Source organism: Tachyglossus aculeatus, chromosome 21 (genome assembly GCF_015852505.1).
Source record: "Tachyglossus aculeatus isolate mTacAcu1 chromosome 21, mTacAcu1.pri, whole genome shotgun sequence".
Classification (NCBI taxonomy): Eukaryota; Metazoa; Chordata; class Mammalia; order Monotremata; family Tachyglossidae; genus Tachyglossus; species Tachyglossus aculeatus.
In genome coordinates, this window is record NC_052086.1 from 53160800 (window position 1) to 53184876 (window position 24077).

Here is a 24077-nt window from a genome sequence, read left to right on the forward strand (position 1 = left end):
TATTTACAAATAGTGGCATCAGAATGAATATGGAAAATACAATTGTATATACTTTCATGCATACTGGTAGTTCAGTCTTCTTGGGAAGCAGCCGGGCTGGTCTGGGGACTCCCCAAAGGGCCCTTGTAAGGTTTTTGTTCCTAGTCACCTCTTTACAGGGAAACCAGGGGCTCTGACTTCCACGATGCCAATTCCAAGGAAAATAAATCAGCGGAAGGGCTACATAAACCCAGAAACGGAGGAACCAGCAATGGTTTGGATGCAGCAAATAGCCTGAATTATTTTTCAAATGTCCTGGATTCGGCAGAAGTAAAAACAAATTTTGCGAAACACATTTTCTCTGAATGCTTAAGACCATATGGGTTTCAGGGGAAACGTTATCCGCATGTTTCTAATTTATTTACCCTGAACTCATCAAAATATTGTTTGGAAAGAATTACTTGATGACTAAAAATATTTCGAACCTTTTAAATAACACTTTTCAGGCTTTTAGTTCTAAAAACCAGAAAGCCCCTGTCTGCCAACTATAAATGAAACTGACCCAAAAGGCACGCAATCAGCTTAAAACTTGAAATCTGCAAGCATAGGTTGTAAATACAGGGCATTCTTCTCTTGGCATATTCTGAAGACGATAACCTCAAATTCCCTTTCCCAAAATGGTACTTCTCCTGTCCACTCCAGACAGGAAAGAATTGGGCTCCAAAACCCATCCCTTCCCCTCTGGGGCAGCAGTTAAGGCTGGGCACACTTAGAGAATAAAGAAACATTCTTCTAGGTTTGGCCTAGTCCAGCAAAATGCAGCAGGGGTTGGGGAATGCTAGGAAAGAAGAACCAGGGCCTCAGTGGATAGATGTACAGTATGATAGTAGACAAATAACTTGCAAATTATGGGTAACATATCTGGTGATGTAGAATCTAGCATTTTTTTATGGTATCTGTTAAGTGCTTACTATGTGTCAGGCACAATACTAAGCACTGGGGCAGATACAAGCTAATCAAGTTGGACACCATCCATGTTCATTCATTCATTCAATCGTATTTACTGTGTGCAGAGCTTGGGAAGTACAAGTTGGCAACATATCATCATCATCAATCATATTTATTGAGCGCTTACTGTGTGCGGAGCACTGTACTAAGCGCTTGGGAAGCACAAGTTGAGGCCCAACAACGGCCTCATAGTCTAGCAGGGGGAGACAGACGACAAAACTAAACATGTAGACAGGTGTCAAAGTCGTCAGAACAAATATCTACTTAGAATCCAGAGTCTAACCTGGTCCAAGATTATGGCTTTCAGTTTATTTCATAAAATGAGCAAATTATAATCCTAGACCATCATATTTCTATAGAAACGTTCAGGACCCAGTGACCCGTCTTCTTGAGAAAGAGAGATGCATACAACAGGGGATGTTAAGGCAGGGAATGTGTCTAATTCTGCTGTCTCACAGGGGGCTCACAGTCTTGATCCCGATTTTCCAGATCAATCAATCAATCAATCAATCATATTTATTGAGCGCTTACTATGTGCAGGGCACTGTACTAAGCGCTTGGGAAGTACAAATTGGCAACAATTTGTTGAGGTACCTGACGCACAGAGAAGTGAAGTGACTTATCCAAGGTCACAAGAGGCAGAGCCAGAATTAGATCTCAGATCTTTCTGACTCCTAGGCCCTTGCTCTACCCACTAAGCCATGCTGCTTCTCATTTTTTGTGTCCTTGGCCTTAACAATCAATCAATCATATTTATTGAGCGCTTACTGTGTGCAGAGCACTGCACTAAGCGCTTGGGAAGTACAAATTGGCAACATATAGAGACAGTCCCTACCCAACAGTGGGCTCACAGTCTAAAAGGGGGAGACAGAGAACAAAACCAAACATACTAACAAAATAAAATAAATAGAATAGATATGTACAAGTAAAATAAATAAATTAACAGCTATACAACCATGGCCTGGGCTCACCTCAAACATTCTGTTTCCTCCAAGAGGCCTGGAGACATCCCCGCGTGGCTCACTGAGAAGCGGCATGGCTCAGTGGAAAGAATTCGGGCTTGAGAGTCGGAGGTCATGGGTTCTAATCCCAGCTCTGTCACTTGTCTGCTGTGTGCCTTTGGGCAACTCACTTAACTTCTCCGTGCCTCAGTTGCCTCACCTGTAAAATGGGGATTAAGACTGTGAGCCCCACGTGGGGCAACATAATCACCTGGCATCCCCCCCAGCACTTAGAACAGTGCTTCACACATAGTAAGCGCTTAACAAATACAATCATTATTATAATTATTATCCCAGTATCGATTACCTGATGTCAGGACAACTTGATCCACATCCCAAGCCCTACAGCCAGGCGGATGTAATATCCCCGTGGTCTGCCTTGTAAATGCCCCTTTGGGCTCCAGTAAGTTGAGTCTGATGCAGGGCTGGTCTGGCGATAGCTCTGGTCCATTCTGACAAACTTCAGGGGTTTTATCCCGGATCCGCCACGTCTGCTGTGTGACCTTGGGCAAGTCACTTCATCATCATCATCATCAATCATATTTATTGAGCGCTTACTATGTGCAGAGCACTGTACTAAGCTTCTCTGAGCCTCAGTTACCTCATCTGGAAAATGGGGATTAAGTCTGTGAGCCCCACGTGGGACAACTTGATCACCTTGTATTCCCCCCCAGCGCTTAGAACAGTGCTCTGCACATAGTAAGCGCTTAACAAATGCCATCATCATCATCATTTAATTGGGCCCTCCAGGCCCTGGGTCACCTCACAGACGTGAGCATTCAGTTTGTTTTCAGGGACACTGTGCTCAGCTGGAGTTTGTCTCAACCCCCTCCTCAGCAATATTTATTGAGCTCTTACTAGGTGCTTGAGGAACATTCAGATATAAGACACCATCCCTGGCCTCAAGGACCTTACAACCTAATGGGGAAGACAAATTTACAAACCAATGAATATTCAGTAGCTAAAAGAGTGTGAGAGTAGCTATAAATAATAAATGCAAGTGGATAAACAAATGCTGTCTGAGAGTGCCCTAGTAACTAAGGAAAGAACTCTGAGAAGGCTATGGGGATTCTGGAGGAGGAGGAAGAGGAGATTTTTTAGAAGGGCTTTGCAGGAGGGGAGGGATGTAGATTGGTGATGCTGAGGGGGGAGAAAATGGGCAGTGGATGGGAGATGGGAAAGTAGGGAGCATTCATTCATTCATTCAATCGTATTTATTGAGTACTTACTGTGTGCAGAGCACTGTACTAAGCGCTTGGGAAGTACAAGTTGGCAACATATAGAGCCGGACCCTACCCAACAACGGGCTCATAGTCTAGAAGGGGGAGACAGACAGCAAAACAAAACATGTGGACAGGTGTCAAGTCGTCAGAACAAATAGAATTTAAGCCAAATGCACATCATTCATTCATTCAATCGTATTTATTGAGCGCTTACTGTGTGCAGAGCACTGTACTAAGTGCTTGGGTAGTACAAGATGGCAACATATGGAGACAGTCCCTACCGAACAGCGGGCTCACAGTCTAGAAGGGGGAGACAGACAACAAAACAAAATATATTAACAAGATAAAATAAATAGACTAAATATGTACAAATGAAATAGAGTAATAAATACGTACAAACATATATACATATATACAGGTGCTGTGGGGAGGGGAAGGAGGTAGGGTGGGGGCGATGGGGAGGAGGAAAGGAAAAAGGGGAGTCAGCCGAGGTACAGTGAGGAGGTTAGCGGCAGAGGAGCGGAGGGTGTGGGCTGGGCTGGAGAAGGAGAGAAGGGAGGTGAGGTAGGAGGGGGCGAGGTGATGGACAGCCTTGAAGCTGAGAGTGAGGAGTTTTTGCTTGATGTGTAGGATTGACAGGCAGCTACTGGGTGGTTAGGAGGTTAGCTTGGGACAAATGATGTACCCTGAACAGTTTTTCACTGGACGATAAGACTGGGGGTGGGGGAAGATGGGGGAAGGAGAGGAAGGACACAGCAAGGAAACTGAGGATAGGGAGGACAGACGTCTATGCTGGGTATGTGGAAGCTGATGCTTCTGTTTGGTTTGTTTACTGCTAGACCTACTCCTCCATTCATTCATTTATTCATTCATTCATTCATTCATTCATTCATTCAATTGTGGTTACTGACGGCTTACAGTTTGCAAAGCACCATAATACGGTCCTGAGCTGATCTCCCGACCACTGGGATGCTACTCTGGGGTCTCACCCCCTCCCATGGTTGTCCGGCTGTCCGAATGCAGGCAGGGGGGTGGAAAAGACAGGGAAAGATGAGAAGAAGCTTCTAATACCAACCCACATTCCATATTTACTCACATAATTGCTCCATTTTATTGCATGATTTTTGCAACCCCAGAACAGGGGAAGGATGGTTAAGGGGGAATTAAGTCTAGCAATATGGGGAGCCATAGGGGAAAAAAAAGAGGAAAAGAAGAAGGAAAGGAGGTGACAAGGAAGACTAAATGCTGTGTACAGTAGGCACTAAATAAATTACGGTAACACCCCCTCCACCCCACCTCCCTTCCCTTCTCCTCTTCTAACCCCAGCATGAGAGCCTGTTTCAAGTATGTCTGCTTCACGCTTCAGGCCTGTATCCCCACCATCCTGGCCTTACCTCTCTTCCCATGCCGGAGCATACCAGTATCAGCTTTCAAAAAAACTACTTTATTTTCTCTTCAAAAATTGGGAGAAGGGAGAATTATGCAGTGGAGGTAATTACGCCAGTGAAGGCAGTATTTGCCATGCTCAGATCTGGTAGAGCTGAAGGTAGTCTGTCGATCCAGGCTCTCCGGATAGTGTTCTTTCCCTTTGTATTTACTGCATTTGTTAAGGACTTATACTGTGACAAACACTGAACCAAGCTCAGGGGAAATGGACAAGAACATTGAATCAGCCATGCACTGATAATTTGTTTTGTATCCCCTGTAGCATGTTTCACCACTTTTCCCAAATGATCCAACAGGCTGCTACCTTCCTTTATTATAGGAGAGATCAGGGCCTCGTGTATCACTCTGCAGCTACTCAGTAAGGCAGTTTTCACGGAAAATTCATAGTCTGAGTTCAGTAGAGTTAATGTTCTCCCTTTTTCCTTCCTAAGAAGAGGTCAATATCTTCCATGCGTTCTCCCCTTTAGCCAAAATTGCATCATTCATTCATTCATTCATTCAATCGTATTTATTGAGCGTTTACTGTGTGCAAAGCACTGTACTAAGTGCTTGGGAAGTACAAGTTGGCAACATCTAGAGACGATCCCTACCCAACAGTGGGCTCACAGTCTAGAAGGGGGAGACAGAGAACAAAACAAAACATGTTAACAAAATAAAATAAACAGAATATGTACAAATAAAATAGAGTAATAAATACATACAAACATATATACATATATACAGGTGCTGTGGGGAGGGGAAGGAGGTAAGGTGGGAGGGATGGAGAGGGGGAGGAGGGGGGAGGGGGGAGAGGGGGAGAGCCACAAGGGAGTTCATTTTTTTTTTCCCACAGTATTTGTTAAGCACTTACTATGTGCCAGATACTGTACTACACACTGGGATAAAGCTAATCGGGATGGACACTCAGAGTCTTAATTCCCATTTTACAGATAGGGAAACTGAGGCACAGATAATAATAATTATGGTATTGTTAAGCACTTACTATGTGCCAAGTATTGTTCTAAGCACTGGGGAAGATATAAGGTAATCAGGTCTCTCATGGGGCTCACAGTCTAAATCCCCATTTTACAGATGAGGTAACTAAGGCACAGAGAAGAACAGAAAAGTGGCAGAGCTGGGATTATGACCTTCTGATTCCCAGGCCTGTGCTTTATCCGCTGCTTCCTTGTCCTCGAGAAGTGTACAATCTGGTGGGGGAGGCTGACATTAAAATAAATTATAGGTAGTATATAGATACATACAGAAGTGCTGAGGGGCTGTCACCTTCTTTAGTGTCACCTGTCAATGAGAAGTGAATATTCTTGATTCCTTCAATTAGCTAATGCTGAATGCTTTTTTTGAATTGTGTTCATCCTAGACCCTCCAATAATGCTTCTTTCACCTTTCTTTCACTTTTTGCACCTTCCCTGTATTTCACAATTAGTAAATGCCGCTCCACCTATTCCTTCCCCACATCATTCTTGCCTGCCAGGATCCCATTAATGATCTGGGATGCTTAAACCAACTTTTTTTAAAAAAATAGTATTTGTTAAATGTTAATTGTGCCAGACACTGTACTGAGCACTGGAGCAGATGCAGGCTAATCAGGCAGCACACAGTCCATGTCCCACATGAGGCTCACAGTCTTAATCTCCATTTTTCAGGTGAGGTAACTGAGGCACAGAGAAGTGAAGTGACTTGCCCAATAATGCTTCTTTCACCTTTCTTTCACTTTTTTGCACCTTCCTTGTATTTCACAATTAGTAAATGCCGCTCCACCTATTCCTTCCCCACATCATTCCTGCCTGCCAGGATCCCATTAATGATCTGGGATGCTTAAACCAACTTCCTTTTTTTAAAAAATAGTATTTGTTAAATGTTAATTGTGCCAGACACTGTACTGTGCACTGGAGCAGATGCAGGCTAATCAGGCGGCACACAGTCCATGTCCCACATGAGGCTCACAGTCTTAATCTCCAGTTTTCAGATGAGGTAACTGAGGCACAGAGAAGTGAAGTGAGTTGCCCAAGAATGCTTCTTTCACCTTTCTTTCACTTTTTTGCACCTTCCTTGTACTTCACAATTAGTAAATGCTGCTCCACCTATTCCTTCCCCACATCATTCTTGCCTGCCAGGATCCCATTAATGATCTGGGATGCTTAAACCTACTTCCTTTTTTAAAAAGATAGTATTGGTTAAATGCTAATTGTGCCAGACACTGTACTGAGCACTGGAGCAGATGCAGGCTAATCAGGCTGCACACAGTCCATGTCCCACATGGGGCTCACAGTCTTAATCTCCATTTTTCAGGTGAGGTAACTGAGGCACAGAGAAGTGAAGTGACTTGCCCAAGGTCAAACAGCAGAGTCAGGATTAGAACCTAGGTCCTTCTTACTCCCAAGTCTGTGCTCTATCCACTAGGCCACGCCTCGGTACCAACTGCTCAGTCATCCTTGTGTTCACCATAAATCTTTCATCCAAACATGTCCTTAGTGGCTCAGTGGAAAGAGCACGGGCTTTGGAGTCAGAGGTCATGGGTTCAAATCCCGGCTCCACCACGTGTCTGCTGTGTGACCTTGGGCAAGTCACTTAACTTCTCGGAGCCTCAGTTACCTCATCTGTAAAATGGGGGTGTTAACTGTGAGCCCCATGCGGGACAACCTGATCACCTTGTATCCCCCCCAGCGCTTAGAACAGTACTTTGCACATAGTTAAGGCCTAATAAATGCCATTATTATTATTATTATTAGAGCTTTGCCCATCTTTTCTGCCTGTCCAGACACCCAGGGGTGATCTCTACTACCTTTAGACCCATGGCTCCCAGGGTGAAGTCTAAGCTCACCGTGGGCAGGGAATGTGCCTACCAACTCTGTCGTACTGCGCTCTCCCAATGTCTCCCACTGAAGACATCATATAGCCTTGGTCCTATTCCTTTCGGTGCATTTTGAGGTGGGTGCGGAAAACCAGGGTAAGGCTGCAGAAAAATGAACCCTTGCCCTCTTTGCATGCTACCGCAGGGAGCACAGGAAATAAGAGAAATGGAAAGTCTTGATTTGCAACTGTGGCTCACAATGGCATGTGGGGACTGATTCATTGGACTGCAATGTAGAACAGGAAGAATTGAGAGGGAAAAGTAGAGGTGTGACTTGGTAAGCCAAGGGTGAGGTCAAGGAAGGGAGAGGGAGGGAGAGAAAGAGAGAGAGAGATCAGCAGGTGGAAAGTCTCTGAATGGGATGAAAACAAAAGAAGAACAAGGGAGGAACCCAATTGAAGAGGTTTATCATAAGCCTCAATCCAAGAGTAGAAGGCTGGTATAGTCTTCTATATTCATTCATTCATTCAATCGTATTTATTGAGTGCTTACTGTGTGCACAGCACTGTACTAAGCACTTGGGAAGCACAAGTTGGCATCATATAGAGACGATCCCTACCCAACAGTGGGCTCACAGTCTAGAAGAGAGTACAACGGGATTAGCAGCCACATTCCCTGCCCATGACCTTACGGACTACGAGCAACTTTGCAGAATCAGCCCGGTGTTAGATTTTGAAGGCTGAAGAAAACCAAGGTGGTGTATTTGCCTGCCCCGAAGAAGCCCTACAGATCTCCATCGGCAACAAAGAACTGCATTCAGTCATGGAATTTGGCTATTTTGGGACTATAATGCCCAGACAAGACAATGCGGTAATCCAAACCAAGAATGCTAGCATTTGTTTTAAAGGACTGTCAGCGTGGCGGTAGCAGTAAAACAATGGAATTTACTGAGCGGTTACTAGAGAAGCAGCGTGGCTCAGTGGAAAGAGCACAGGCTTTGGAGTTAGAGGTCATGGGTTCAAATCCCAGCTCTGCCAATTGTCACCTGTGTGACCCTGGGCAAGTCACTTCACTTCTCTGTGCCTCAGTTCTCTCATCTGTAAAATGGGGATTAAGACTGTGAGCCCCCCATGGGACAACCTGATCACCTTGTAACCTCCCCAGTGCTTAGAACAGTGCTTTGCACATAGTAAGTGCTTAATAAATGCCATTTTGTTGTTGTTGTTGTTGTATAGTCTTTCTTGCGCATTTTACCAAAGCTTCCCCAGTACAGCATTCATCATCATCATCATCAATTGTATTTATTGAGCGCTTACTGTGTGCAGAGCACTGTACTAAGCACTTGGGGAGTACAAGTTGGCAACATATAGAGACAGTCCCTACCCAACAGTGGGCTCACAGTCTAAAAAGACAGTCTGAAAGACATTCAGTGTTGTTGGGAAATTTCAGAGACCTTAACACTTGGCGGGAAACTAATAGAGCAGATAGCTCACTGTCTGCTCCTTAGACAACACTGGAGAAGAACACTGAAATAGTTTTTGTACTGAATGGTGAGGGACTGACTATGGAGAGGAAGATTCTTCTTGAGTCCACCCTTGAAAAGTTGAAGATAAAAGCATGCAAAGGAGTCCTGGTAAAAGTGACCACTGACTGGCAGAACTCATTAGTACAAGAAAAGGGAGCAGGAAAGGTAGCAAAACAAAGGAAACTAATTTAAGAAAGCAAAATACAATAAATTTAGGCATATAGTAAAAAAGAATAAAGGGCAAAGACTTCCAGGTTTTTTGTGGCATGTCCCTTAAGGAGAGAATATTAAAGGAGCAAGAAAAACTATCCCTAAGTACAATAATATTGGGAAAAGTTAAAAGAAAACTAAACAAAAGAACGTCATAAAGAACAGAAACACAAGTAGGAACACCACATAAAACCAAACCAAACCAAACCAGAGAGAAGGACAGATTTCAAGGAGTTTGAAGAATTAGCAAAAGCTTAAAGGGTAAAATCAGAAAAATTCCAGTCAGAATCTAGGTATGCCAGTGGCAAGATTGCTAGACAATCAGTGGTGGTTGACAATCAGGCAAATTCCTGAGCCAATTATTGACACAAAAAAGAAAAAAACAAACCCAAAACACTGTCTACAATGATAACGTATACCAAAAACTCCTAATAGTAAATCCTGGTAACATTATCGGGTTAATGTATCAGAACTCATGGTTAATGCCATTGAGACTCAGATGGAACCTGTGAAAGTTTTACCACTAGCATCCAATCATAAAATAATAATGATAATAATAATAGTGCTTAACAGATACCATAATAAAAATAATGGCATCTATTAAGCATTTACTATGTGTCAACTCCTGTTCTAAGTGCTGGGGCAGATACAAGATAATCAGGTCAGACACAGTTTCTGTCCTACACAAGACTCAAGTCTACGTAAGAAGGAGAACAGATATTAAATCCCCATTTTACAAATGAGATAATTGAAGCACAGATAAGATAAGTGCCTTGCCCAAGGTCAGTGGCAGAGCCGAGATTAGAAGCCTGGTATATATGCCGTTGTTGGGTAGGGACCGTCTCTATATGTTGCCAATCTGTACTTCCCAAGCGCATAGTACAGTGCTCTGCACACAATAAGCGCTCAATAAATACGATTGAATGAATGAATGAATATGGGATACATACCGGGGATGATGATGATGATGGTATTTGTTAAGCACTTCCTATATGCCAAGCACCGTTCTAAGCTCTGAGGTAGATGCAAGGTAATAAGGGTGTCCCACGTGGGGCTCACAGTCTTCATCCCCATTTTACAGACGAGGGAGCTGAAGCACAGAGAAGCTAAGTGAGTTGCCCAAAGTCACACAGCTGACAAGTGGCGAAGCCGGGATTAGAACCCATATCCTCTGACTCCCAAGCCCGGGTTCTTTCCACTGAGCCAGCTGCTTCACAAATAATATCAAGACAGAGAAGGAGAAGTTTTGGTTAAAAGGAAATTTCTCCTTTCACTGCATGACACTGGAAGATATCAGATAGCGCTTCTTTCCATGAGTCCAGGTGGGACTGGTCTTTTGTTTCTACACAAGAATCATATAATAATAACAATAACGGCATTTATTAAGTGCTTACTATGTGCAAATCACTGTTCTAAGCACTGGGGAGGTTACAAGGTGATCAGGTTGTCCCACGAGGGGCTCACAGTCTTCACCCCCATTTTTCAGATGAGGTCACTGAGGCCCAGAGAAGTGAAGTGACTTGCCCAAAGTCACACAGCTGACAATTGGCAGAGCTGGGATTTGAACCCATGACCTCTGACTCCAAAGCCCGGGCTCTTTCCACTGAGCCACGCTGATGGTATCGGTTAAGCACTTACTATATGCCAGGCACCGTACTAAGCGCTGGGGTGGTTACGAGCAAATCAAGTTGGATGCAGTCCCTGTCCCATACGGGGCTCACAGTCTCAATCCCCATTTTACAGATGAGGTAACTGAATCACAGAAATGGGAAGTAACTTGCCCAAGGTCACACAGCAGACAAGGGGCTCTTGGCTAGCAGAGGAGTCTGTTCTTATGCCAGGCTGTTTGCTCTTTTTGGCTCTGCGTTTTCCCTTCCCAAACTACACAATGTGGTATTTGTTAAGCGCTTACTATGTGCCAGGCACCGTATGAAGCGCTGGGGTGGATACAGGCAAATCGATTTGGACAGAGTCCCTGTCCCACATGAGTCTCAATCCCCATCATCATCATCATCAATCGTATTTATTGAGCACTTACTATGTGCAGAGCACTGTACTAAGCGCTTGGGAAGTACAAATTGGCAACATATAGAGACAGTCCCTACCCAACAGTGGGCTCACAGTCTAAAAGGGGGAGACAGAGAACAAAACCAAACATACTAACAAAATAAAATAAATAGAATAGATATGTACAAATAAAATAAATAGAGTAAAAAATATGTACAAACATATATACATATATACAGGTGCTGTGGGGAAGGGAAGGAGGTAAGATGGGGGGGATGGAGAGGGGGACAAGGGGGGAGAGGAAGGAAGGGGCTCAGTCTGGGAAGGCCTCCTGGAGGAGGTGAGCTCTCAGCAGGGCCTTGAATTTTACAGGTGAGGTAACTGAGGCCCAAAGAAGTAAACAGATTTGCCCAAGGTCACATGGCAGATAAGTGACAGAGGAAGGATTAGAACCCAGGTTCTTTTGACTCTCAGGCCCGTGATTTATCCACTAGACGATGCTGTTTTATGGCGATGCTATGTGCAATTGTATAAGCCGGAAAGGGGAGAAGTTAAGAGGAAGGGGCGCCTCTTACAAAAATACAGCCAGGTGAAAATGAGGCATGAACCAAGATGGTTTTCAAATGAGAGTAGAGAAAGGGGCAGGGTCCCCAGGAAATACAGAGGAAGAACCATAAACCATGGGAGGAGAAAGACAGAAGAGTCAACGGTGACACCAAAGCTCTGTGCTTTTATGAGGGAGATGGTGGCTTTATTGTCAGGGATGAAGATTTTGGAGATAAACTAGCTAAAATCACAGAAGACCCCTTTGATTATGTTTCTGAGAATTCCTGGGAGGTAGGAGAAATGCACGTTAACTGGAAAAGGGGCGGCACAGAGCCTACATTTGAAAATGGGGTAGAAGTTGGTGGCAAAAATTCCGGATTTGCTACCGTAAATTCGATATCTGGGAAAAAATAGTTTGTAAAATCCATCTGCAAACCTAGGGAAAAGATAGATTAAGATGCCAGGTAACAACCAGTATGGTTGTTCGCAGGATAAGATCTTTCAGGCTCATTCACTTGTAAGGGAAACAGGCCTGGTAAGTCAGGAAGCATTCTGTCTTTAGGGAGGCTTTCATATGGTGTCTAACATATCATCATCATCATCAATCGTATTTATTGAGCGCTTACTATGTGCAGAGCACTGTACTAAGCGCTTGGGAAGTACAAATTGGCAACATATACAGTACCTACCCAACAGTGGGCTCACAGTTTAAAAGGGGGAGACAGAGAACAAAACCAAACATATTAACAAAATAAAATAAATAGAATAGATATGGACAAATAAAATAAATAAATAAATAGAGTAATAAATATGTACAAACATATATACATATATACAGGTGCTGTGGGGAAGGGAAGGAGGTAAGATGGGGGGGATGGAGAGGGGGACAAGGGGGAGAGGAAGGAAGGGGCTCAGTCTGGGAAGGCCTCCTGGAGGAGGTGAGCTCTCAGCAGGGCCTTGAATTTTACAGGTGAGGCCCAAAGAAGTAAACAGATTTGCCCAAGGTCACATGGCAGATAAATGACAGAGGAAGGATTAGAACCCAGGTTCTTTTGACTCTCAGGCCCGTGATTTATCCACTAGACGATGCTGTTTTATGGCGATGCTATGTGCAATTGTATAAGCCGGAAAGGGGAGAAGTTAAGAGGAAGGGGCGCCTCTTACAAAAATACAGCCAGGTGAAAATGAGGCATGAACCAAGATGGTTTTCAAATGAGAGTAGAGAAAGGGGCAGGGTCCCCAGGAAATACAGAGGAAGAACCATAAACCATGGGAGGAGAAAGACAGAAGAGTCAACGGTGACACCAAAGCTCTGTGCTTTTATGTGGGAGATGGTGGATTTATTGTCAGGGATGAAGATTTTGGAGATAAATGAGCTAAAATCACGGAAGACCTCTTTGATTATGTTTCTGAGAATTCCTGGGAGGTAGGAGAAATGCACGTTAACTGGAAAAGGGGCGGCACAGAGCCTACATTTGAAAATGGGGTAGAAGTTGGTGGCAAAAATTCCGGATTTGCTACCGTAAATTCGATATCTGGGAAAAAATAGTTTGTAAAATCCATCTGCAAACCTAGGGAAAAGACAGATTAAGATGCCAGGTAACAACCAGTATGGTTGTTCGCAGGATAAGATCTTTCAGGCTCATTCACTTGTAAGGGAAACAGGCCTGGTAAGTCAGGAAGCATTCTGTCTTTAGGGAGGCTTTCATATGGTGTCTAACATATCATCATCATCATCAATCGTATTTATTGAGCGCTTACTATGTGCAGAGCACTGTACTAAGCGCTTGGGAAGTACAAATTGGCAACATATACAGTACCTACCCAACAGTGGGCTCACAGTTTAAAAGGGGGAGACAGAGAACAAAACCAAACATATTAACAAAATAAAATAAATAGAATAGATATGGACAAATAAAATAAATAAATAAATAGAGTAATAAATATGTACAAACATATATACATATATACAGGTGCTGTGGGGAAGGGAAGGAGGTAAGATGGGGGGGATGGAGAGGGGGACGAGGGGGAGAGGAAGGAAGGGGCTCAGTCTGGGAAGGCCTCCTGGAGGAGGTGAGCTCTCAGCAGGGCCTTGAAAGCTCTCAGCAGGGCTTTGAAAACATATCTATTTTAACATTCTTTTAAGTGTATATCAATTAATGTCTGTTGTTTTCCCCATAAACTGTAGGCTCCTTGAAGACAGCAGCATTGCTTATTGGACAGAGTACAGGCCTGGCAGTCAAAAGGGCCTGGGTTCTAATGATGGCTCCACTTGCCTGCTGTGTGATCTTGGGCAGGCCACTTCAATTCTCTGTGCCGCAGTGTAAAATGGGGAGTAAGACTGTGAGCCCATGTGGGATATGAACTGTGTTCAACCTGATTAGCTTGTAACTACCCCAGATACAGAGCCTGGTACATAGTAAGTGCTTAACAAATACCACAAAAATAGACAGGGATAGTTAGGGCCATTCACTGTTTCTGTATTGTCTTGCTTCAAATAGTTTTCTGCCTATGATAGCTGCTCAATAAATGCTGGTTATGAAGCTAATGATACCTCCTGGAGCACTGTCAAATATCAACAGCTGTTCTCATACCATTGGTCAAAAAATCACAGGGTTCATCAGCTCAGCAGATGAAAGAATTTATAAACCAGGAGCACCGCTAAGTGGTTAAATACCCCTTAGGCTTTATCATTGGAGGGTTTTGACGAAGGGAACAATGTGTCCATATGGTGTTTTAAGAAGAGGCAACATAGAATTATGTAGGCTGAAAAGGGGGAAAGTCTGAGGCAGGGACCTGTGAGGAAGCTTTTACAAAAAATCCAGCCAAGAGGTGATTTGGCAGGAACCAGGATGTTTTTCATCCCTTGTACCACAATGCTCCGCACACAAAGGAGAATTGGAAAGAATTTGTCCTTGGATAGGAGAGCTTCAAATTATTTATCGTCTGAAGGAGCGAAGCAGAGCTGTGAAAAGTTCTAAATTGGGAGGAAACCGGTATGAATAAAACCTTTGGTGGTCTGATCATTGGAGGTCATTCAAGGACTTGGTACAGCTTTCCCCAGAGTGGCAGTCATCTGCCATGACTCCAATTTGAAGAAAGAAATCCTTCCATCATCATCATCAATCGTATTTATTGAGCGCTTACTATGTGCAGAGCATTGTACTAAGCGCTTGGGAAGTACAAATTGGCAACATATAGAGACAGTCCCTACCCAACAGTGGGCTCATAGTCTAAAAGGGGGAGACAGAGAACAAAACCAAACATACTAACAAAATAAAATAAATAGAATAGATATGTACAAGTAAAATAAATAAATAAATAGAGTAATAAATATGTACAAACATATATACATATATACAGGTGCTGTGGGGAAGGGAAGGAGGTAAGATGGGGGGGGATGGAGAGGGGGACGAGGGGGAGAGGAAGGAAGGGGCTCAGTCTGGGAAGGCCTCCTGGAGGAGGTGAGCTCTTAGTAGGGCCTTGAAGGGAGGAAGAGAGCTAAACCACTTCCACTACTCCAAACACCTGCTCACTGGCAGGGAGGGGAGGAGGGGCCAGGCTAGGACATCACGCAGACCCGAGGGGCCGGAGAGAGGCTCCATCTAGTCAGACACCCAATGGCTGAGGGAAGTCATGGGCAGGAAGAGGACCGAGGAGGTGACGCTAAGGACACCCAGCCTGAGTCAGAGTGAACCAGGATGGTGAGGAAAACTCAGCTGCGGAGAGCAAACACTTGGGAAGCTCCAGAAGGGTGGATCCTCCCGGGAGAGCTATGTGTGCTCCTAACTGAACCGGTCCAGACCAGTTGGGTGGCTCGTTACTCTGCCGAGGTTCTAAATGACGACTCCTTCAGCGATAATATTCACTCTGGGTACGAAGCGTGACTCTTGTTGAGTTGCATTTCCGGTTCGGCAGCACACGCCTCCTCCTGTCCCTGCTCCCCTCTTCTATAAAGAGAATGGTGCTGAAGACGACATTAGTGTTTACTGTGTGCCAAGCACAGGGCTAAGTGCTGAGGTAATAATAATAATAATAATGACATTTATTAAGCGATTACTATTTGCAAAGCACTGTTCTATGCGCTGGGCGGGGGGGTTACAAGCTGATCAGGTTGTCCCACAGGGGGCTCACAGTCTTAATCCTCATTTTACCAATGAGGTAACTGAGGCACAGAGAAGTTAAGTGTCTTGCCCAAAGTCACACAGCTACGCGATCAATAGATTGGACAAACTCCCTGTCTCCCTCCCTCCCCCTTCATTATCCGACAGTCCACCACCCTTTCCACTTTCAAATCCCTCTTAAAAACTCACACCTCCTCCAAGAGTTCTTCCCACACTACGCTTTTGATTTCCCCATCCTTCCTACTCTCTTGTGTTGACTACTCAGTTGGCTGTGTCCCCCTTGATCACTTTTCTATTCACTCCAGCCCCACAGCACTTAAGTACATGTCCTTATACTCTATGTTGTATTCACCCCAGGCCCAAGCACTTATGTACTCTATTTCCCTATTTGTAATTTTTTATCGTTTGTCTCCCCCGAAGAGGCTTCTTTACAAGATTGGTCCCATTTCTCTGGTCCTATCGTACTAAGGGAAATTAGACATAGATAGAAATCCACCTGGATTACTCCAGTCTGAACTCGGATCCTGTAGGACTTTAATCATTGAACGACCAAACCTTCAGTAGCAGCTATACCACTGGATTGTCAACAGAATGTAAGCTCATTGTAGACAGGGATTGCATCCACCAACTCTATTGTACTGTACTCTCCCAAGAGCTTAGTACAGTACTCTGCCCGCAGTGAGCACTCAATAAATGCTACTGATTGATTGATAGGGCTTACAGTCTAAGAGGTAGAGAGGAGAAGGGAAACCCTCCAAAACCTATGCCCAACCTCTGTCTTTTCTCTTCACTCCTGTCCCTGCCAAGGAAGCAGTATTATAATTGCTTCCATGTGGGAAGCAACATGGCCAAGTGGAAAAAGCACAGGCCTGGGATTCAGAGGATTCAGAAGACCTGAGTTCTAATCCCAGCTCTGCCACTTGTCTACCTGGTGACCTTGAGCAAGTCACTTAACTTCTCTATGCCTCAGTTACCTCAACTGTAAAATGGGGATTAAGGCTATAAACTCCACTTGGGACATGGACTGTTTCCAATCTGATTTGTTTGTATCTACTCCAGACCTTAGTATAGTGCTTGGCACATAGTAAGCACTTAACACATACCATTAAAAATCATTATTGTATTTGTTAAAACCAATTAGGGAGCTGGGTGACTTTGGGCCAGTCACTTCACTTCTCTGGGCCTCAGTTCCCTCATCTGGAAAATCGGGATGAAGACTGTGAGCCCCACGGGGGACAACCAGATCACCTTGTATCCCCCCCAGCGCTTAGAACAGTGCTTTGCACATAGTAAGCACTTAACAAATACCATTATTATTATTAATTTTATTTGTACATATTTATTCTATTTATTTTATTTTGTTAATATGTTTTGTTTTGTTGTCTGTCTCCCCCTTCTAGACTGTGAGCCCGCTGTTGGGTAGGGACCGTCTCAATATGTTGCCAACTTGTACTTCCCAAGTGCTTAGTACAGTGCTCTGCACACAGTAAGTGCTCAATAAATACGATTGAATGAATGAATGAATGAACTCTACATGTCAAGCTCTGCCTTTGGTGTGTTCGTATTGGAGGGTGGGGACGTGAAGATTAGGCGTCCAAAAGCAGTCAACGGTATTTATTGAGCATCTCTGTGCAGAACACTGTTCTAAGCACTTGGAAGAGTACATAGAATTCATCAACACAATCCCTGCTTTCAAAGGCCGTACAATGTATCTGGGGAAAGCGCTAGAATAAATTATGGATAGGAAAGAGTAGAGAAAGGCAGATCTGGGCCCTCTGCAGATTGGGAGGAAATTGACTGTTTTACAGCAGGAAGGACTCAGGTTAGACGAAGGAAAGAATGTTTTAACGTACCAGATTTGGAAGATGCAAAAATAAATGACCAAAGGAGACTGTGAATCTTCATTCCCCAGAAATCTTTCAGAAATGAGTGAGCAACAGTCTCATTGGGAACTTTTAGGTGCTGTCTTGCCTTGTTGTCCTCTGGAGATCACTTCTAGGATCCCAAATGCCTAATCCCTGGAGAGCACTATTAAGAGAATTCCCAGCCACCAATTAAGGAGCCAATTATCAAGTCCTTTTCAGAGCCAGCAGCAAGTTGGCTCCTCTTTGGGGAGAAGGGCTTCTATCTTAATTTTAGGGCCTTCCATCAGTAACCTCCCTCTTACAGACCACCAGTCTCCCCATCTTCAAAGCCCTACTAAAGCCATTTCTCCTCCCCTGATTTCTCAGTTCCCCACCTATTCTCCCTCCTTTCTGCATCACATCTACACTTAAGTCCATACCCATTAAGCATTTTGATACTTACTCCATCTCCACCCAGTACTTATGTATCTATAAAATGATGCCTGCCCTCAAGGAGCTTGCAATCTAGTGAAGACAGATATTAAATTACAGGTGGGAGGATATTAACATATATATTTTCTTATACTCAGCTGCTTCCTCCCAACTGTAATTTAATATCTGTCTTCTCCACTAGAATGCAAGCTCTTCGAGGCCGGGCTCACTTCAACTAACTCTACTGTACACTCCCAAGTGCTTAGTACCGTGCTCTGCACACAGTTAGAGCTCAGCTGATACCACTGACTTGCTGATCATCTTATCTGCTCTTCTGTCCTCCTACATCACGGCTCACACTCTCCATCCCTCCTAAGGACTCCTCCTCACTGTGTCTCATTGACTTTCCCACTTCCGACCCCTGACTCCCACTCTTTGGAACACCCTCCCCCTGAAAATCCACCACACTCCCCGTTTTACAAATGGGAAAGTTGTTGAGGAGAATGGCTGTGATCATCCCAATCCATAACTAAGACTCCAGTCAGTGTGATCACTTGCACAAGTGCAGGCACAAACCAAACAGTGGAGAGAGAGCCATCAAGTAAACTGCACAAAACCACAACTGGATTGTCGGTCAGTCAGTCAATCGTATTTACTGAGCGTTTCCTGTGTACAGAGCACCATTCTAATCGCTTGGTAGAGTGCAATATAATAAGCAGGCACATCACCTGCCCACAACAAGCTTACAGTCTAGAAGCAGGGACGGACATTAATAGAAATAAATAGACTACAGGTAGGCACATAAGTACTGTGGGGCTGAAATGGGGGATGAATAAAGGTAGTAAATCAAGGCGATGCATAACGGAGTGGGATTGCCAACATCATCACACGGCAAATCAACTGTGCTGAAAGAAAAAAACTCTTAAGATAAAACCAAACAGGATGAATTCCAGAGCACACTGAGATTGAGAATATAATCAGCTTTGAACAGTTGGGCCTGCCACTTGTCTGCTGTGTGATCTTGGGCATATCACTTCACTTCTCTGTGCCGCAGTTACCTCATCTGTAAAATAGGGTTTGACACTGCGATCCCCATGTGGGACAGGGACTGTGTCCAACCTGATCTGCTTGTATCCACCCCCAGTGCTTAGTACATAGCAAGCACTTAACAAATACCATAATTATTATTATTTAGCTTCAGGTCATTATTTGACATCATGGCCTCATGAGTTTGCCTCACAAAGATTCGGGGAGTGGTAGGGACTTCCACATGTCAACTCCTCCCAAAAGCTTCAAGAGAAGAAAACTGATTCTAGAGATCAGTTTATTTCCTCAGTGAAGCTTCTTGCTCATGCCTGGGGAAATTAATGCAATGATGTGGATAGAGAAGATTGAAAATGATGCTGCAATGATGTGGATAGAGAATATTGAAAATGATACTCATACGGTTAGATGTAAGAATGCTAAATCAGTAAAAGAGTCTTTAAGTGCAAGCTCTATTGACACATTAAACCCAGCATTTAGAACTTAAGCTGAGTATCCCTAGGTATAGCCCAACCTGTAGTATTTCCAGGCTAGATGGGCAAAGGAAGGATTAAGAAGTGCTGAGCCAGTAAGTCATATTTATTGAGCACTTACTGTGTACAGAGCACTGTACTAAGCACTTGGGAGAGTACAATGTAACAGAAACATTCCCCGCCCACAATGAGCTTACAGTCTAGTGAGGAAGACAGACATTAGGGAAATTATGAATTGGGAGTCACCGCTGGGAAAGAAGCGGGAGAGGGCAAAGGTAACGGCTGGAAAATTTCTGTGAATTTTGACATTAATTAAAAAATGCATACATTATATGCAACATATGCAAATGATCCAAAATTCACTTGGAGCATTTCTACTGCTGTCTGCCTTCCCCCCCAGACTGTAAGCTCTTTGTAGGCAGGGAATGCATCTGTTTATTGTTGTACTGTACTCTCCTAAGTGCTTCATACAGTGCTCTGCACACAGTACGTGCTCAATAAAGAAGATTGAATAAATGGATAAACAATCCCATCACCCTTTTTTAAGCAGGCTGCAGCACTGATCGGCCTCAGTTTTTGGAGCACCTCAGCCCCATGTGGGGCAGGGACTGGGTCTGATCTCATAACCCTCTATTTACCCCAGTGCTTAGCATATAAATAAACACCATATTAATTATTTGTTGGATTCGAGTGTCAGAATCTAAATTTACTAAAAATTATAGGAGCTCAGACTTTCTAAATTTCTTTTAGATGTCAGTTTACTACGGGTGGCCTTGGAATCGTGACACACAGCTACTTCCTGAAAACTCCATCTGAAGGTTAAACTTTGGAACCAAGTTTCCCACAGGAATAATGTACTTAGACTGTGAGCCTCATGTGGGACAGGGACTGCGGCCAACCTGATTAACTTGTACATAGCCCAGTGCTTAGCACATAGTAAACAATTAATAAGTATTATTGTTACTATTATTCTTATTTTTATTATTGTTATACATAGGGGATTGGTTCTTGAACCAAGGCTAGGTACTCAATTTTTTTACAAAAATTACCAAAAACTGTATTCGATTCATTAGAGAAGAGAACTCTAGCTACACAAATGCATTTCTAATCAGAGAGGTTTCCCACCAGAGTTGCCGACTTTACATCATCAGAGGTAAATTAAACACGTCAATCCTTGCTGGAGATCCCGCCAGACGTCCGCTCCTGACCCTGACTTTCCTTAATGCGATTCCTGCCCCCTTTCCTCCCCACATCATAATTTTAAAATAATTTCCCCACTTCCCCGTGGCTCCCATACCCCGGCTTGGGGGTCCTTAGAGCTAGTGCCATAAAGGAGGTTTGTGTTGTAGCCTTTCATCATTTTCAGTGTGAAATACTTCATGCAGAGAAATATAAGACTCTGCATGAGGGCCTGGAATGCCCTCCCTCTGCCCATCCGCCAAGCTAGCTCTCTTCCTCCCTTCAAGGCCCTACTGAGAGCTCACCTCCTCCGGGAGGCCTTCCCAGACTGAGCCCCTTCCTTCCTCTCCCCCTTGTCTCCCTCTCCATCCCCCCCATCTTACCTCCTTTCCTTCCCCACAGCACCTGTATATAGGTATATATGTTTGTACATATTTATTACTCTATTTATTTATTTTATTTGTCCATATCTATTCTATTTATTTTATTTTGTTAATATGTTTGGTTTTGTTCTCTGTCTCCCCCTTTTAGACTGTGAGCCCACTGTTGGGTAGGTACTGTCTCTCTATGTTGCCAATTTGTACTTCTCAAGCGCTTAGTACAGTGCTCTGCACACAGTAAGCGCTCAATAAATACGATTGATTGATTGATTGTTGTAAATTCAAAGTTGAGGTGTTGTAAAGCTGGAATGAGGAACAGTCAATCAACTAACGGTATTTACTGAGTGCTTACTATGTGCGGAGCACTACACTAAACACTTGGGAGACTACAATAACACATTTAGAAACAGTTGTTCCATTCTTAACTCAATCGCATTTATTAAGCGCTTACTGTATGCAGAGCACTATACTAAGTGCTTGGAAAACTATAACAATACAGAGACAGCACAAGCCTTGCCCACCATGAGCTTACAGTCTAGAGGGGAAGGCAGACATTAATATAAAGAAATAAAGGACAGATATGGACATAAGTGCTGTGGGGCTAGGAGGGGGGATGAATAAAGGGAATGCTCAATGTCGTAAGTCAAGGTCTGCCTGTACTTTGGGACTGAAAATTAAACGGAATACCAAATTATTTCGCTTGCTAAAATTACCTCAGTCAATCAATCAACATCATTTGTCTTTGGTCAAATTGATCTTTACTCTGCTAATCCCCCTAAAAAATGCAGGTAGGACTGAAAGGCAACACTAGATGGCAGTTGAGAGTTAAACATGCTCAGTTAATAATAATAATAATAATAATTATAATGGCATTTATTAAGCGCTTACTATGTGCAAAGCACTGTTAATAATAATAATAATGTTGGCATTTGTTAAGCGCTTACTATGTGCAAAGCGCTGGGGTAGATACAAGGTAATCAGGTTGTCCCACGAGGGGCTCACAGTCTTCATCCCCATTTTACAGATGAGGGAACTGAGGCCCAGAGAAGTGAAGTGACTTGCCCAAAGTCACACAGCTGACAATTGGTGGAGCCGGGATTTGAACCCATGACCTCTGACTCCAAAGCCCGGGCTCTTTCCACTGAGCCAATTCTCCTGGGCTTCAAAAACGTAGGACCAGCAGACTTGGAGACAGAATGGCCTAGTAGAAAGACCACAGGACTGGGATCCAGGACACCTGGGTTCTAGTCCCAACTCTGCCCCTTGCCTGCTGGGTGAACTGAGGCAAATCACTTAACTTTCCCACGCCTCAATTACCTCATCTATAAAATGGGGATAAAATATCTGTTCTCCACCGCCCTTAGGCTGTGAGCCCAGTGTGGGACAGAAACTGTGTCTGAGCTGATTATCTTGTATCTCTGCCCATGTTTAGTGTTTAATAAATATAATCGGTTTTCTAGGCCTTCAGGGAGAGGCCTGGAGAATGGGGCAGGATACTACTACTACTGCTACTAATTTTGGTATTTGTGAAGTGCTATGTGCCAGGCACTGTACTAAATGCTGGGGTGAATATAAACAAATCGGGTTGGACACAGTCCCTGTCCCACGTGCGGTTCACAGTCTCAATCCTCATTTTATAGATGGGGAAACTGAAGCCCAGAGAAGTGAAGTGGCTTGCCCAAGATCACACGGCAGGCAGGCGGCGGAGCTGGGATTAGAATCCACGACCTCCCAACTTCCCGGCCCGTGCTCTATCCAGAATGAGAATTAGACATGAATCCCGGTGAAGTTCTTTCTCAATCCTCTCATCAATTTTGATCATAAATCAACCTTCTTGCAAAGGAGGAAAATCAGTTCATCTTGCCCCTTGTGCCAGTTTTTACCCTATCTACAGCAGTCTTTCTCTAAGCCACCTTATTCTGATGACTTGACACCTGTCCACATGTTTTGTTTTGTTGTCTGTCTTCCCCTTTTAGACTGTGAGCCCACTGTTGGGTAGGGACCGCCTCTATATGTTGCCAACTTGTACTTCCCAAGTGCTTAGTACAGTGCTCTGCACACAGTAAGTGCTCAATAAATACAATTGAGTGAATGAATGAATGAATGAATGAATGAAAGTTTGGACTTCAGGGAGAGGCTGGCATATGGGTGGTACCAACGACAGAGCTGCCTGCCAATGGTGCTTGTCCTTCAGACACACTCCCGGTGGCCTGATCCACAAGGACAAATGCGTTACCACCTGGAACCAGTTTCTATTGTTTGCCCCAGTAGCAGGGCTGGGCCTCGCCATTTTAATGAGAAGGAGTGTGGCCTAGTGAATAGAATACGGGCCTGGGGGTCAGAAGGACCCGGGTTCTAATCCCAGCTCTGTGTGCTGTGTGATCTTGGGCAAGTCACTTTATTTCTCTGTGCTTCAGTTCCCTCATCTGTAAAATGGGGATAAAGACCGTAAGCTGTGTCCAACCCAATTTGCTGGTGTCCACTTCAGTGCTTAGTAAAGTGTCTGGAACATAGTATGTGCTTTACAAATACCATTATTATTACTAATGCTGGAACCCTCCGCAACTATATACCTCCAGACTCCTTTTGAGCACAGCTTCCCACATGGCCTCCTGTGCCCCATCTTCTTTGCCCTTGTGTCCCCATGCTGTACGCATGAACTTCCCTCTCTGGCCTGTTCTTTTTTTTTAATGCCACCGGCCCAGGAGTGTAAAGGTGGGCTCCAGGTGAAACAGAAACCCACATATCAATCTGTCACTAGGTCCTGTTGGTTCAACCTTTACTTGTACATATTTATTCTATTTATTTTATTTTGTTAATATGTTCTGTTTTGTTCTGTCTCCCCCTTCTAGACTGTGAGCCCAC